The 13,436-nt window shown below is 38.4% G+C and overlaps 1 protein-coding gene across 2 annotated transcripts in view; it reads left to right on the top strand.

Moving 5' to 3' along the window:
* Positions 1-13,436, top strand: part of GNG12 (G protein subunit gamma 12) — a 128,027-nt gene that overhangs the window by 39,040 nt on the left and 75,551 nt on the right. For both annotated transcript variants that reach the window (XM_057500310.1, XM_036933136.2), the window contains exon 2: positions 7,025-7,077. The gene's annotated coding sequence lies outside the window, so the exon portion shown is untranslated. The remainder of the gene's footprint in view (positions 1-7,024; positions 7,078-13,436) is intronic.

Raw genomic sequence — 13,436 nt, 5'->3', positions numbered from 1 at the left:
ACTTAAATGTTTCTCACTATCCCTGCCCCCAAAAAAGATGAATATGTGAGGTGATGGACATGTTAATTGACTTGATGGGGGAATTCTTTCACAATGTATACATATTTCAAATCATCACAATATACTCTTTAAATATCTTAACAATTTTATTTCTTGTCAATTATACCTTAATAAAGCCTAAATTTAAAAAAAAAAACATTTCTGAAGAGCCTTTATGTAGCAGGCATGGTTCTCTGATGCTTTGTATAAAGGCTTTTTTTTTTTTTTTTTTAATAGGAAATGGTGTAGAGTCGGTGCTTTGGGTAATAATCTGTTTTGCCGAGAAGTTTCTCTCTTCATTTTACCTCCCATGTTTCCCTTCATGAAGGAGCCCTTGGATCAGAGAAAGGACTGAATCCAGGCTTGGCTACCTCCAGGATTCAGTGACCCTGTTTAAGCCCTGGCCTGTCTGCATCTCACTTTTTTCTGCTGTATGGTGGGAACTGTCATACTCCCCAGCTCACTCATGAGGTCGCTGTGAAAATCAAAGTGGGTGTTAGTGGACACTGAAAAGCAATCAACAGCCAAACATGTTGCCAAGAAGTAATGTCATGGAACATGAGGTTTATATAAAATATGGCTGTTGCTTATTATGTATTAAAATGCTGTATAAATGAAAAGCTGGTTATCTTAAAATTGCAAAATACAGGAAATATATTTGTAGCAAATACATATATTAACTTGACTATCATACTATAAATAACTCATTCAAATTCATTCAAATTCAAGATCCTACTACATGAATAAGCAAAAAGTATAAACTTATTGTTTTTCAAGGTGACAAATCATTAATAAACTGGGAAAGAATGTTTATTCTCACTAATTAAAAGTGCAAATTAAAGCAGCATTAGGAATACCAGTTTATATATAAAATGTCAAGTTCTCAAAAATTCTCCACTATTTTGTTAGTGGTATTATTGTATGTTAATAAAAACCTACAAATTCAACTGTTAGGGATTTAGGGAAGCTGTGAAAATAAGCTAAAGAAATGAAAGCTAAAGCATAAGGATATCCAGTGTAATCTTATTTATGATAATAAAACTGGCAATAATTTAAATATCCAGCATTAGGAGAGTGATTTGGTAAATTAGGATTTTTCAACATGAAGAACTATTATTAGGCCCCTTAAACAGTCATTGGGATTATGTGTAGAAACACACAAGCACATTTAAAATTCAAAGTAAAGTGGAAAAAGAAAATAATACCTATCATTTATGGAGTCCTTCCTAGTGACACTGAGCCAACATTCTCCCTTTTTATCCTCATAGCAACTATGTGCTAAAGGTATTTTTACACTTCAGAAAATTGAGGTTATAGAGATAAATTGTCCTAGGACTTGCAGCTTATTAGTCAAGGAGCCAACATTCAAATGTAAATCTGTCCAACTCCAAAGCCTTCACTAGGTTTACTACCAGTAGCATATGAAGTATGGTTATAGTCAGGTGTAAACGTGTCTGTCTATGGAGGGTAACAGGCAACAATAGATACTATAGGACGGTGGGAATGTGGGTCAGTTCAAAAGAAGCTTGCTATCCTTACAAAATTGTCATTGAAAACAAAAACAACAAACAAGCAAACAAAACAACTGCCATTGCCCTTTCAACAGACAAATGGAAGAAAAATATATTGAGTGTAACATTTCAACTAATCATTCACTCTGACTTCTCATACATTCTCTTAAAGGCAAAATAAGAATACATGTGTATTTTAAAAATTTCTCTCTATCTTTGGCATAATCAGGACACCTTTTCCCCTACTTATCCACAAATTAGTTGAGGACATGCATCACCAGCTCCTCCATTAAAAACAAAATTTTATCTCTAGAAGCAGCACTCTGTGGATTAAGGACAGTGATTAGGTGGAGGAGTTTCTTTTGATGTAAACCCAGACTAGCTTTTCTGAACAGGATGGCCGGTCTCAAGGCAGAGCTAATGGGGTGGCACCGTTTGGTTAAAGTAGGCCAGTTCACCCATCCGGGGGTACCCTTTCCTGGGGCAAAAACCATTGCACAATGGGGGAAAATGTCACCATTTTGGTTCCTACTGTCTTTTACATTTGGGCTCAAGTTTTGATTCATGATTTTTTGACACATATAGCATTACTTTATAAAGTCAATAGCCCCTACATCTAATAACATACAAATTGCTGTGATGGACTCAAGACACAGGGCTTATTTCTTTCAACCTTATCTCACCTTTGTGGAACATGTCCCTTTTATGCCTACAGTAAGGTCTTTTACATGTTTCAAAGGCCCTTTTATATCTGTTTTGCCACTTGAGATAACATCATGTCAGAATTTGCCTAGAGAACAATGGAGACATCTGGAGAACTGGAAACATCCGGCATTCCCTTCAGTGTGGTCCATTCAAGGTGGCTCCCCATTTTGAAGATGGGGAAATTGAGGCACATATAAATTAAGTGATTTGTTGGAAGTCACTGGTAGTGAATTTAAGTCTAGTGTTCGCTCCATTCTTCAACAGTACTTATGTTATTTTCTAGAAAATGAGACTGGAAACAGATAAGATTAGAATCCAATTGCCATTCAAAGCTAATGATCTTCCAAGGCTGTCATTTTGTAAGTGCAGTACAGCTTATAGCGATGAAAGGAGTCTGGCAAGTTGTCATGTACATTCTGGACAAGTCCTATCTAATAGAACTTTTTACAGTGATAGAAATAATCTACATCTGTGCTGATCAATACAGTAGCCACTTCTGTGCCTGCTTGATCACTTGAAATATGGCTCATGTGACTGGGGAAATGAGTTTATATTGTATTTAAATTTAAAACCCTGCATGTGCTAGTGGCTGTTTTTCTGAATAGCACAGTTCTAGACTTACTATGTTCTTGGTGTCCTTATGTTCAGGGCTTCTTGGTGACTCCACTAGAGTGTCTCAAAGTTAATTAACAAGGTCAAATCAGGATTCTTGATTTTCTTTCCTCTCTCAGTCTGTTTCTCCCTCAGTAAAGCCACCATTGACCCAGTTGCTTGAGCCAAACCTATGTGTCATCTTGACTCCTTCCTCTCCCTCACCTCCTACATCTACTTCATCATCAGGTCCTAATTGTTTTGCCTCCAGAACCTGTACTGAATCCACCCACTTCTCTCCATCTGTACTGCTAAGTCCTGGGCCAAGGTACCATCGTATCTCCCCTGAACAATTGAGTGGCCTCAGAACTGGTCACCATTGATCCATTCATCCACAGTTGCTTCTTGTAGACTCCTGCATACAGCTGCAAAGGGCACTGTTAGACTTGTCTGTAGTTCACATCACTCCTTGCTTGTATGGAAAGATTTGTAGAACTTACTGCTGTTCAATGTTTCTTATTTGCTTCTTTGTTTTTTTTCTGTCTCGCATTACAAGAGAATGTAATATCAGGAATACCTCCAGCACCTCCAGCCATGCCTGGCACATAATTTTCACTCAGTAAACCTTTCAATAATAATTCAATTAATGTTTATTATGGAAGGATATGAGATAGCAAGAGTCACAGTACAGTTGGTTGTTAACCATTTGGTTGCTAATAACTGAGATGATGCTGACACCCATGGGCCCACGGGAAGCTGGTGCTTTCTTTTACATTCCAGATGCATTAGGAAGGGTGGGTGTTATGGATAATTGCATTTGTCTGTGAGTGGACAGGCAGGGCCACCATCCTGATGCAATATCCGACGTGAACGAGAAAGAGTTCACTTTCTCCCTGGAGATCTGTGTATGTCCCAGATCTTGAAACTTTTGTCTTCCCTACTGTTAAAGAAAGAGGAGCATGTCCTCCTTACAAGGTCATTTTTTATTTTCATCCAAAGGGAATTTAGGTAATGATGGAAAGAAACATACTATGGAATCCAGAGTAGAGAATGTCAAAGCCATGTCTGGACAGCAAAAGATTTTCAACATGAGACTGTTGGGGGTTTTTTTCTTTTTTTTTAACAAAAAAGGTCTTTTGAATATTCTCATTTCAAGTTATGTGAAACGAAGAAAACATTAAAAAATAGAGTTTTGTGACCTTTTTTTCTTGAATATTACATTTTTTAAAGGAAAGTATTTTTCCTGTCATTCCTTTATAATAGAATGTTTTTGAGGGCATGTTACTTAGATGAAGCTGATGATCTTGTTGGAGGTGTGACAAAGTCAGCCAAGATGTATTCCATCTCTTCCCTCTAGTACTGAACAGGCCTAGGAAATGACCATCCATCCACATCCTCCCTGCACACACCCCCAGCACAGGCTGGATTGAGAATATGAAGTTAAAGCTTCCTTTGTTAAAGTACATATTTGGAGACATTTTATTCCAGTGTGTTTTTATGAGGCCTCAGTTTACATCTCTGTCCCCCATCCTTCCAGTGTTGTTCCAGCATTTTCCTGTGCGTGCCTTTACTGAGCATCTGCTGTATACCAAACACCTTGCTAGGTCCTGGAAAGACAAGTTAGACAAATTCCCAACCTTCAGAGATTCTATAAACGAGTGGGCAGAGAGACCAGTAAGCAAAAACCTGAAACAGAGGAGCCACTTGCAGACATGGAGGGAAGTGACTGTGGCAAAACAATGAGAGTAGAAGGCAGTAGAACATAGTGGGAAGCAGGTTTGGTATAGCCGTGAAGAGCGCAGGCTCTGGAACCAGCCTATCTGGGTTCACAGTCTGGCTCTGCCACTCACAAGTCTTGTGACCTTAGGCTACTGACTTAGCCTCCCGTGCCTCAGTTTGCTCGCCTGTTAAAAGGGGTAATAAAGAAACCTACCCCATGGCTGCTGAGTGGGTAAAGGAAGCTTGCAAAGCACTTGGAACTGTGCCAGGCACATGGCTCCATAAAAACCAGCTTCTATTACTATCAGTAGGGGTACTAGTACATAATTATTACATCAATTAAATGAATACTACCAGTACTACAGAGGAGTTTCCCCTAAGCCAGCCAGGGGAGTTCACAAAGTCTCCCGAAAGAGGTGACTTTTGAACTGAGACTTAAAGACAAAGCCGATAGGTAGGGAAGGGCTGTGTTTGACATAAACAGCAGAATCTGGAAGGCACAGAGGAGTGAGAGAGTGGGGGGCATTGAGGCACCTGTAAAGAGGTCTGTGGGGCAAAAAGGACAAGATGTCTGGGAGAGAATGTCCACGAGCAGGGACCCAGCACACGAATGCCCAGGAGAGGGGGCTTTTGAGACTGGGCTAAGGACCTTGAACTTGATCCTAAAACCCAGAGGAAGGACTTCCAGCAGGTTCGGGGCTCAGCATTTGAAACTGGGTGACAGCATCCCGCAGTGGCTGTGGCCCCTGCCCTTTGATTCTGAATAGTGTCAGTGACCTTCCTGTGATCTGGGCAGGGAGTTCACATGTGTGAGTCTGATTTTTCTCACTAGGTGTGATTTCTTTGGGGACCACAGAATAATGAAATGAAAAGAATGTGTTTTCTTAATTCATTTCTACTGCTTCTTCCTCTCTTACTCCCTACTCCTGCTAAGACAGAGAGATGTCTGCCTTACAGACCCCTTTCAGAATCAGGTGAATGTGATAGACCCTTCCCTCAGGAAGACAAGAGTTCCAAAGACCCCATGTTAACCTCCCCCACACCCCCACTTTGGTTATCCAAACAGGCCACAGACCCAGTGCAGTCTTTTTCACCCCAGGCCTGTGTGTGGTGTTTGTGCTCTCACCCCAAACTGGTTTTGATTGATTTTGCTAGCATATCCCATTATTGTCCATCTACCATCACTGCTATTTTCTGACCATGTATCCTGACAGCAGCTTGGTGGTTGTGATTAAAACTGAAAGTAATTATTTTCTTTTGGGCCATCCAAGTCTAACTGGAAGTATAGTGGCTGAGGACATGGGATCTGGAGGCAGACCGCGTGGATCAGAAACCCAGCTCTGTCACTGTCTTATAACCTTGAGTAAGTTACTTACCCTCTCTGTGCCTCAGTTTCCTCACTACAAAAGGGGAATGATTAACATGCTTACCTCTTGAGGTAATTATGAGGGTTTACTGAGATGCCATAGGAAACTGCCAAGAATAGTTCCTGACACATAGTAAGCACTATATATATAAAATACTTTTGCTAATATTATGTTATTGTTTCTTCTAAATGACATCATGAATGGGGTAATGATGGATTACTGAGAGCAGCAAAATAGATGAGTAAGGTCTCCAGGTGCATTTGACTTGTTTTGGAGACTTGCCAGTCCCCAGACTCCAAGAAAAGATTCCCTAGGCCTGTGCTGTCTGGTGTGGTGGTCAATAGCCACTGTGGCTATGACCTACTTGAAATGTGGCTAGCCCAAGTTGAGAGGTACTGGGTCTTGGGGATTTAGTATGGGAAAAAAAGTAAAATGTCTCATTAATAATATTTTTATATTGATTCCATGATGAAATGATAATATTCTGAAAGATTAAATAAATGTATTATTAAAATTAATCTCATTTGTTTCTTTGTGCTTTTTTAACATGGCTACTAGGAAACATAAACTGATATATGCGGCCTGTGTTATATTATATTTCCATTGAACAGTACTGCCTTAGGCTCACCATTATCAATAAAACAAAACTTTGTGGTTATTTGTGACCAGGTGACCATTATTAGAAAGCCTTGGACATTCCTCCCCTACCCTTCAGGTTATTTGTTTGTTAATTGATCCTGTAAAGAGAGCCATGGCTTGGTCCTGTAGGAAAGGGCTTGAGGGACAAAGGCAACAGCAACAACTAAGGAGGTTCCCACTGACTTGGAGGGGTTTGGATGAAAACACTACCATTTATAGTTATACTGGCCTCAGACTTTCAGCACTCCCTCAAGTAGATGAGAGAATGCTCTCTATTCAGAAAGTTGAAATATGTAGGCAAAAAACTCCCTATTCCATCAGGAGCCAGAAAAAGCTTTGCTAATCTTTAACTAAAAGAATAAATAGTCAAAATTATGGCAGTCACTTGGGATTGAAACCACACCCTTTCCAAATGTGATTTACTTATGGAATGTTTGTTTCATTCTATTTCAGATTCATTGCACCACTTAAAACCTGCAAACGGTGGGCTGCAGAAAGTCTTGCTGGTAAGTTCTCTTTCATTTTTAAAATAAAGTGACTGTTTGACATTACTTTTGAAATGAAACTCACACTTCTAAGTTAGCTGCAACCACACCAGCACTGTGATTAGATGACTCTTTTTTCACAGGTATTTTTCCCTCCCTGAAGTTATTTAAGGTATTTCCATGCTTTAAAATATAGATCAATCCATGTTCTTTTGCTAAAAACATGGTCAGGGAAAAGATCTGTGATTACTTGCCAAATACTATTAAAATAAAAACTTTTTAAATAATGAAACTATTTCCAGACCCCTTTTGATCATCTGCTTATTTGAAGCAGTATCCAAACAACAAACTGTTACCTCAGCCAAGGAGTTCAGACAGTCCTTTGCACCGTGTTGTAGTGCAAATTGGCTCACAGGATAACATATTAGCTTTCTTACTGCTCTGTTTTTTCTCTCATCTTTCTTTGAATATAAATGTGATTGTTGTGAGATAATAGATGTGCAGTAGTAGAAAACTTCCTTTAGGACTAGGAAAATACTATATGTTTCAAGTGAAAAAAGTTATGGGACATTACTCCCTGATAGTGTGGCCTTACGGTTATTTGCAATGTGTAGCAGTTAGTTTTTGCTGCATAACAAACCACCCTAAAATTTACTGCTAGAAATTTGACCCAAAATATACTGATTCAAATACCAATCATTGTTTTATCCTACAATTCGGTGAGTTAGCAATTTGGGATGGGCAGCTGTGGTGTTCTTCTGGTTCCAGCTGGGACCATTCATGTGTCTGCATTAGCTACAGGTCCAGGTCAGCCAAGCTTTGTTTCTGGGGATCACCAGGCTGTTGGCTGGAGTGATGACCATGACTAAGACATATGTCTCACTGTCCTGTAGGCTACACTGAGTTTGGTCCTGTGTGGGTTGGGCCGGGCACCAACAGAGCACAGAAGCGTCTCAAGGCCCAGACTCAGAACTTGCTTCCACCAATTCTTTTTTTTAAAGATATCATGGATACACACTTTTATGAAGGTTTCACATGAAAACATTGTGGTTACTACATTCACCCATATTATCAAGTCCTCCCCATACCCCATCAAAGTCACTGTCCATCAGTGTATTAAGATGTCACACTGTCACTACTTGTCTTTTCTGTGCTACACTGTCTTCCCTGTGACACCCCACACCATGTGAGCTAATCATAATACCCCTCAATCCCCTTCTCCCTCCCTCTCCAGCAACCCTCCCCACCCCTCCCCTTTGGTAACCCCTAGTCCCTTCTTGGAGTCTGTGAGGTTGTTGCTGTTTTGTTCCTTCAGTTTTGCTTCGTTGTTACACTCCAAAAATGAGTGAAATCATTTGGTACTTGTGTTTCTCTGCCTGGCTTATTTCACTGACCATAATACCCTCTAGCTCTATCTATGTTGTTGAAAATGGTAGGATTGGTTTTCTTCTTATGGATGAATAGTATTCCAAAGTGTATGTATCACCTCTTCTTTATTCATTCATCTACTGATGGACACTTAAGTTGCTTCCATATATTGGTTATTGCAAATAGTGCTGTGATGACCGTACGGGTGCATATGTCTTTTTGAATCTGGGAACTTGTTCTCTTTGGGTAAATTCCTAGGAGTGGAATTTCTGGGTCTAATGGTATTTCTAGTTTTAGTTTTTTGAGGAACCTCCATATAGCTTTGCACAATCATTGAACTAATTTACATTCCTACCAGCAGTGTAAGAGGGTTCCCTTTCTCTGCATCCTCACCAGCATTTGTTATTCCTAGTCTTTTCAATGTTGGCCATCCTAACTGGTGTGAGGTGATATCTCATTGTGTTTTTAATTTGCATTTCCTGATAATTAGCTATGTAGAGCATCTTTTCATGTGCCTGTTGGCCATCTGAATTTCTTCTTTGGAGAAGTGTCTGTTCATACCCTCTGCCCATTTTTTAATAGGGTTATTTGCTTTTTGGGTGTTGAGGCATGTGAGTTCTTTCTATATTTTGGATGTTAACCCTTGTTGGATATGTTGTTTACAAATATATTCTCTCATACTGTAGGATGCCTTTTTGTTCTGCTGATGGTGTCCTTTGCTGTACAGAAGGTTTTTAGCTTGATGTAGTCCCATGTGTTCATTTTTGCTTTTGTTTGCCTTCCCTGAGGAGATGTGTTCAGAAAAAAGTGTTCATGTTTATATTTAAGAGACTTTTGCCTATATTTTCTTCTTAGAGTTTTATGGTTTAATGACTTACATTTAGGTCTTTGATCCATTTCAAGTTTACTTTTGTGTATGGAGTAGGCAATAATCCAGTTTCATTCTCTTGCATGTAGCTGTCCAGTTTTGCCAACGCCACTTGTTGAAGAGGCTGTCATTTCTGAATTGTATATCCATGGCTCCTTTATCATAAATTAACTGACCGTATGTGTTTGGGTTTATATCTGGGCTCTCTCTTCTGTTCCATTAATCTGTGTTCTTGTGCCAGTACCAATTGTCTTTTTACTATGGCTTTGTAGTAGAGCTTGAAGTCAGGAAGTGCAATCCCCACAGCTTTATTCTTCTTCTCAGGATTGCTTTGGTTATTCTGGGTCTTTTGTGTTTCTATATGAATTTTAGAAGTATTTTCTCTAGTTTGTTGAAGAATACTATTGGTATTTTGATAAGGATTGCACTGAATCTGTAGATTGCTATAGTCAGGATGGCTATTTTGGCAATATTAATTCTTCCTACCCATGAGCATGAGATGTATTTCCATTTATTAGTGTCTTCTTTAATTTCTTTCATGAGTATCTTGTAGTTTTTAGAATATAGGTCTTTTACGTCCTTGGTAAGGTTTATTCCTAGTTAGTTTATTATTCTTGATGCAATTGTGAATGGAATTGTTTTCCTGATTTCTCTTTCTGCTGTTCATCGTTAGTATATAGTAATGCAACAGATTTCTGTGTATTGATTTTGTTTCCTGCACCTTTGCTGAATTCAGTTATTAGTTCTAATAGTTTTAGGGTGGATTCTTTAGGGTTTTTTATGTACAGTATCATGTCATCTGCAAATAGTGATACTTTAACTTCTTCCTTACCAATCTGGATGCCTTTTATTTCTTTGTGTTGTCTGATTGTTGTGGCTAGGACCTCCAATACTGTGTTGAATAAAAGTGGGGAGAGTGGACATCCTTTTCTTGTTCCCAATCTTAAAGGAAAAGCTTTTAGCTTCTCACTGTTAAGTATGATGTTGGCTGTGGGTTTGTTATATATGGCCTTTATTATGTTGAGGTACTTGCCCTCTATACCCATTTTGTTGAGAGTTTTTATCATGAATGGATGTTGAATTTTGTGAAATGCTTTTTTGGCATCTATGGAGATGATCATGTGGTTTTTGTGCTTCATTTTGTTGATGTGGTGTATGATGTTGATGGATTTTTGAGTATTGTACCATCTTTGCATCACTGGAATAAATCTTACTTGATCATGATGGATGATCTTTTTGATGTATTTTGAATTTGATTTACTATATTTTGTTGAGTTTTTTTGCATCTGTGTTCATCAGGGTTATTGGTCTGTAATTTTCTTTTTTTGTGGTGCCTTTGCCTGGTTTTGGTATTAGAGTGATGCTAGTCTCATAGAATGAGTTTGGAAGTATTCCCTCTTCTTCTGCTTTTTGGAAAATTTAAGGAGGATGGGTATTAGGTCTTCACAAAATGTTTAATAAAATTCAGCGTGAAGCCATCTGGTCCAGGGATTTTGTTCTTAGGTAGTTTTTTGATTACCAATTCATTTTTGTTGCTGGTAATTGATCTGTTCAGATTTTCTGTTTCTTCCTGGGTCAGCTTTGGAAGGTTGTATTTTTCTAGAAAGTTGTCCATTTCTTCTAGGTTATCCAGTTTGTTAGCATATAGTTTTTTACAGTATTTTCTAATAATTCTTTGTATTTCGGTGGTGTCCGTAGTGATTTTTCCTTTCTCATTTTTGAGTATGTTTATGTGTGTAGACTCTCTTTTTGTCTTGATAAGTCTGGCTAGGGATTCATCTACTTTGTTTATTTTTCTCAAAGAACCAGCTCCTGCTTCCATTGATTCTTTCTGTTGTTTTATTCTTCTCAATTTTATTTATTTCTGCTCTAATCTTTATTATGTGCCTCTTTCTACTGACTTTGGGCCTCATTTGTTCTTCTTTTTCTAGTTTCATTAATTGTGAGTTTAGACTGTTCATATGGGGTTATTGTTTTTTCCTGAGGTAGGTCTGTATTGCAAGATATTTCCCTTTTAGCACAGCCTTCGCTGCATCCCACAGATTTTTCAGTGTTGAGTTATTGTTGTCATTTGTCTCCATATATTGCTTGATCTCTGTTTTTATTTCATCATTGATCCATTGATTATTTAGGAGCATGTTGTTAAGCCTCCATGTGTTTGTGTGCTTTTTTGTTTTCTTTGCATAACTAATTTCTAGTTTCATACCTTTGTGGTCTGAGAAGCTGGTTGGTACAATTTCAGTCTTTTTTAATTTACTGAGGCTCTTTTTGTGGCTTAGTGTATGATTTATTCTTGAAAATGTGCCATGTGTACTTGAGAAGAATGCGTATCCTCCTGCTTTTGGGTGTAGAGTTCTGTAAATGTCTGTTAGGTCCATCTGTTCTAGTGTGTTGTTCCGTGCCTCTGTGTCCTTACTTATTTTCTGTTTGGTTGATCTTTCCTTTTGGGTGAGTGGAGTGTTGAAGTTTCCTAGAAGGAATGCATTGCATTCTATTTCCCCTTTTAAATCTGTTAGTATTTGTTTCACATATGCTGGTGCTCCTGCGTTGGGAGCATAGATATTTATAATGTTTATATCCTCTTGTTGGACCAACCCCTTTATTATTATGTAATGTCCTTCTTTGTCTCTTGTTACTTTATTTGTTTTGAAGTCTAGTTTGTCTGATACAAGTACTGCAACTCCTGCTTTTTCCCCCTATTAGTTGCATAAAATATCTTTTTCCATCCCTTCACTTTTAGTATGTGTATGTCTTTGGGTTTGAAGTGAGTTTTTTATAGGCAACATAGAGATGTGTCTTGTTTTTTATCCATTCAGTGACTCCAAGTCTTTTGATTGGTGCATTCAGACCATTTACATTTAGGGTGATTATCAATAGGTATGTACTTATTGCCACTGCAGGTTTTAGATTTGTGGTTACCAAAGGTTCAAGGATAACTTCTTTACTATCTAACAGTCTAGTTAAACTTACTTAGTATGCTACTACAAATACAATCTAAAGGTTCTTTTTTTTTCCCTCCTCTATTCTTTATATATTAGGTGTCATATTCTGTACTTTTTGTCTATCCCTTGACTGACTTTGGGGGTAGTTGATTTAATTTTGCATTTGCTTAGCAATTACTTGTTCTACTTTCTTTACTATGGTTTCATTTCTTCTGGTGATAGTTATTTAGCCTTAGGAACACTTCTGTCTATAGCAGTCCCTCTAAAATACACTGTAGAGATGGTTTTGGGGAGGTAAATTCTCTTAATTTTTGCTTAGCTGGAAATTGTTTAATCACTCCTTCAAATTTAAATGATAATCTTGCCTGATAGAGTATTATTGGTTCGAGGCCCTTCTGCTTCATTGCATTAAATGTATCATGTCACTCCCTCTGGCCTGTGAGGTTTCTGTTGAGAAGTCTGATGATAGCCTGATGGGTTTTCCTTTGTATGTGAACTTTTTTCTCTCTCTGGCTGCTTTTAAAAGTCTGTCCTTAACCTTGATCTTTGCCATTTCAATTATTATATGTTTTGGTGTTGTCTTCCTTGGGTCCCTTGTGTTGGGAGATCTGTGCACCTTCATGGCCTGAGAGACTATTTCCTCCAGATTGGGGAAGTTTTCAGCAATTACCTCCTCAAAGACATTTTTTCTCTCTCTTCTTCTTCTGGTACCCCTATAATGCAAATATTGTTCCGTTTGGATTGGTCACACATTTCTCTCAATATTCTTTCATTCTTAGAGATCCTTTTTTCTCTCTGTGCCTCAGCTGCTTTGTATTCCTATTCTCTAATTTCTATATCATCTACTGCCTCCTCTACTTCATCTAATATGCCTTGAAATCCTTCCATTGTATCTTTCATTTCAGATACTGAATTCTTGAATGTTTGTATCTCATTCCAGAATTCCTCCCTGAATTCTTGAATATTTTTCTGTACCTCCATGAGCATGTTTATGATTTTTATTTTCAAATCTCTTTCAGGAAGATTGATGAGTTCAGTTTCATTTGGCTCTCTTTCTGATGTTTGTGGTATTTTGGTTTGAACCAGGTTCCTTTGCCATTTCATATTTGTAGGTGGTGCCCTATAGTTCCCAGAAGATCTACTCTCTGGAGCTTCTCAGCCCCTGGAGTGGTGGGGGGGGCTGCAGGGAAGCAGTGCTGGTG

The sequence above is a fragment of the Manis pentadactyla genome, chromosome 4 (assembly GCF_030020395.1).
Source record: "Manis pentadactyla isolate mManPen7 chromosome 4, mManPen7.hap1, whole genome shotgun sequence".
NCBI classification, from domain to species: domain Eukaryota; kingdom Metazoa; phylum Chordata; class Mammalia; order Pholidota; family Manidae; genus Manis; species Manis pentadactyla.
Note: the sequence above shows the minus strand (reverse complement) of the source record. Positions and strands in the feature narration are given on the sequence as shown.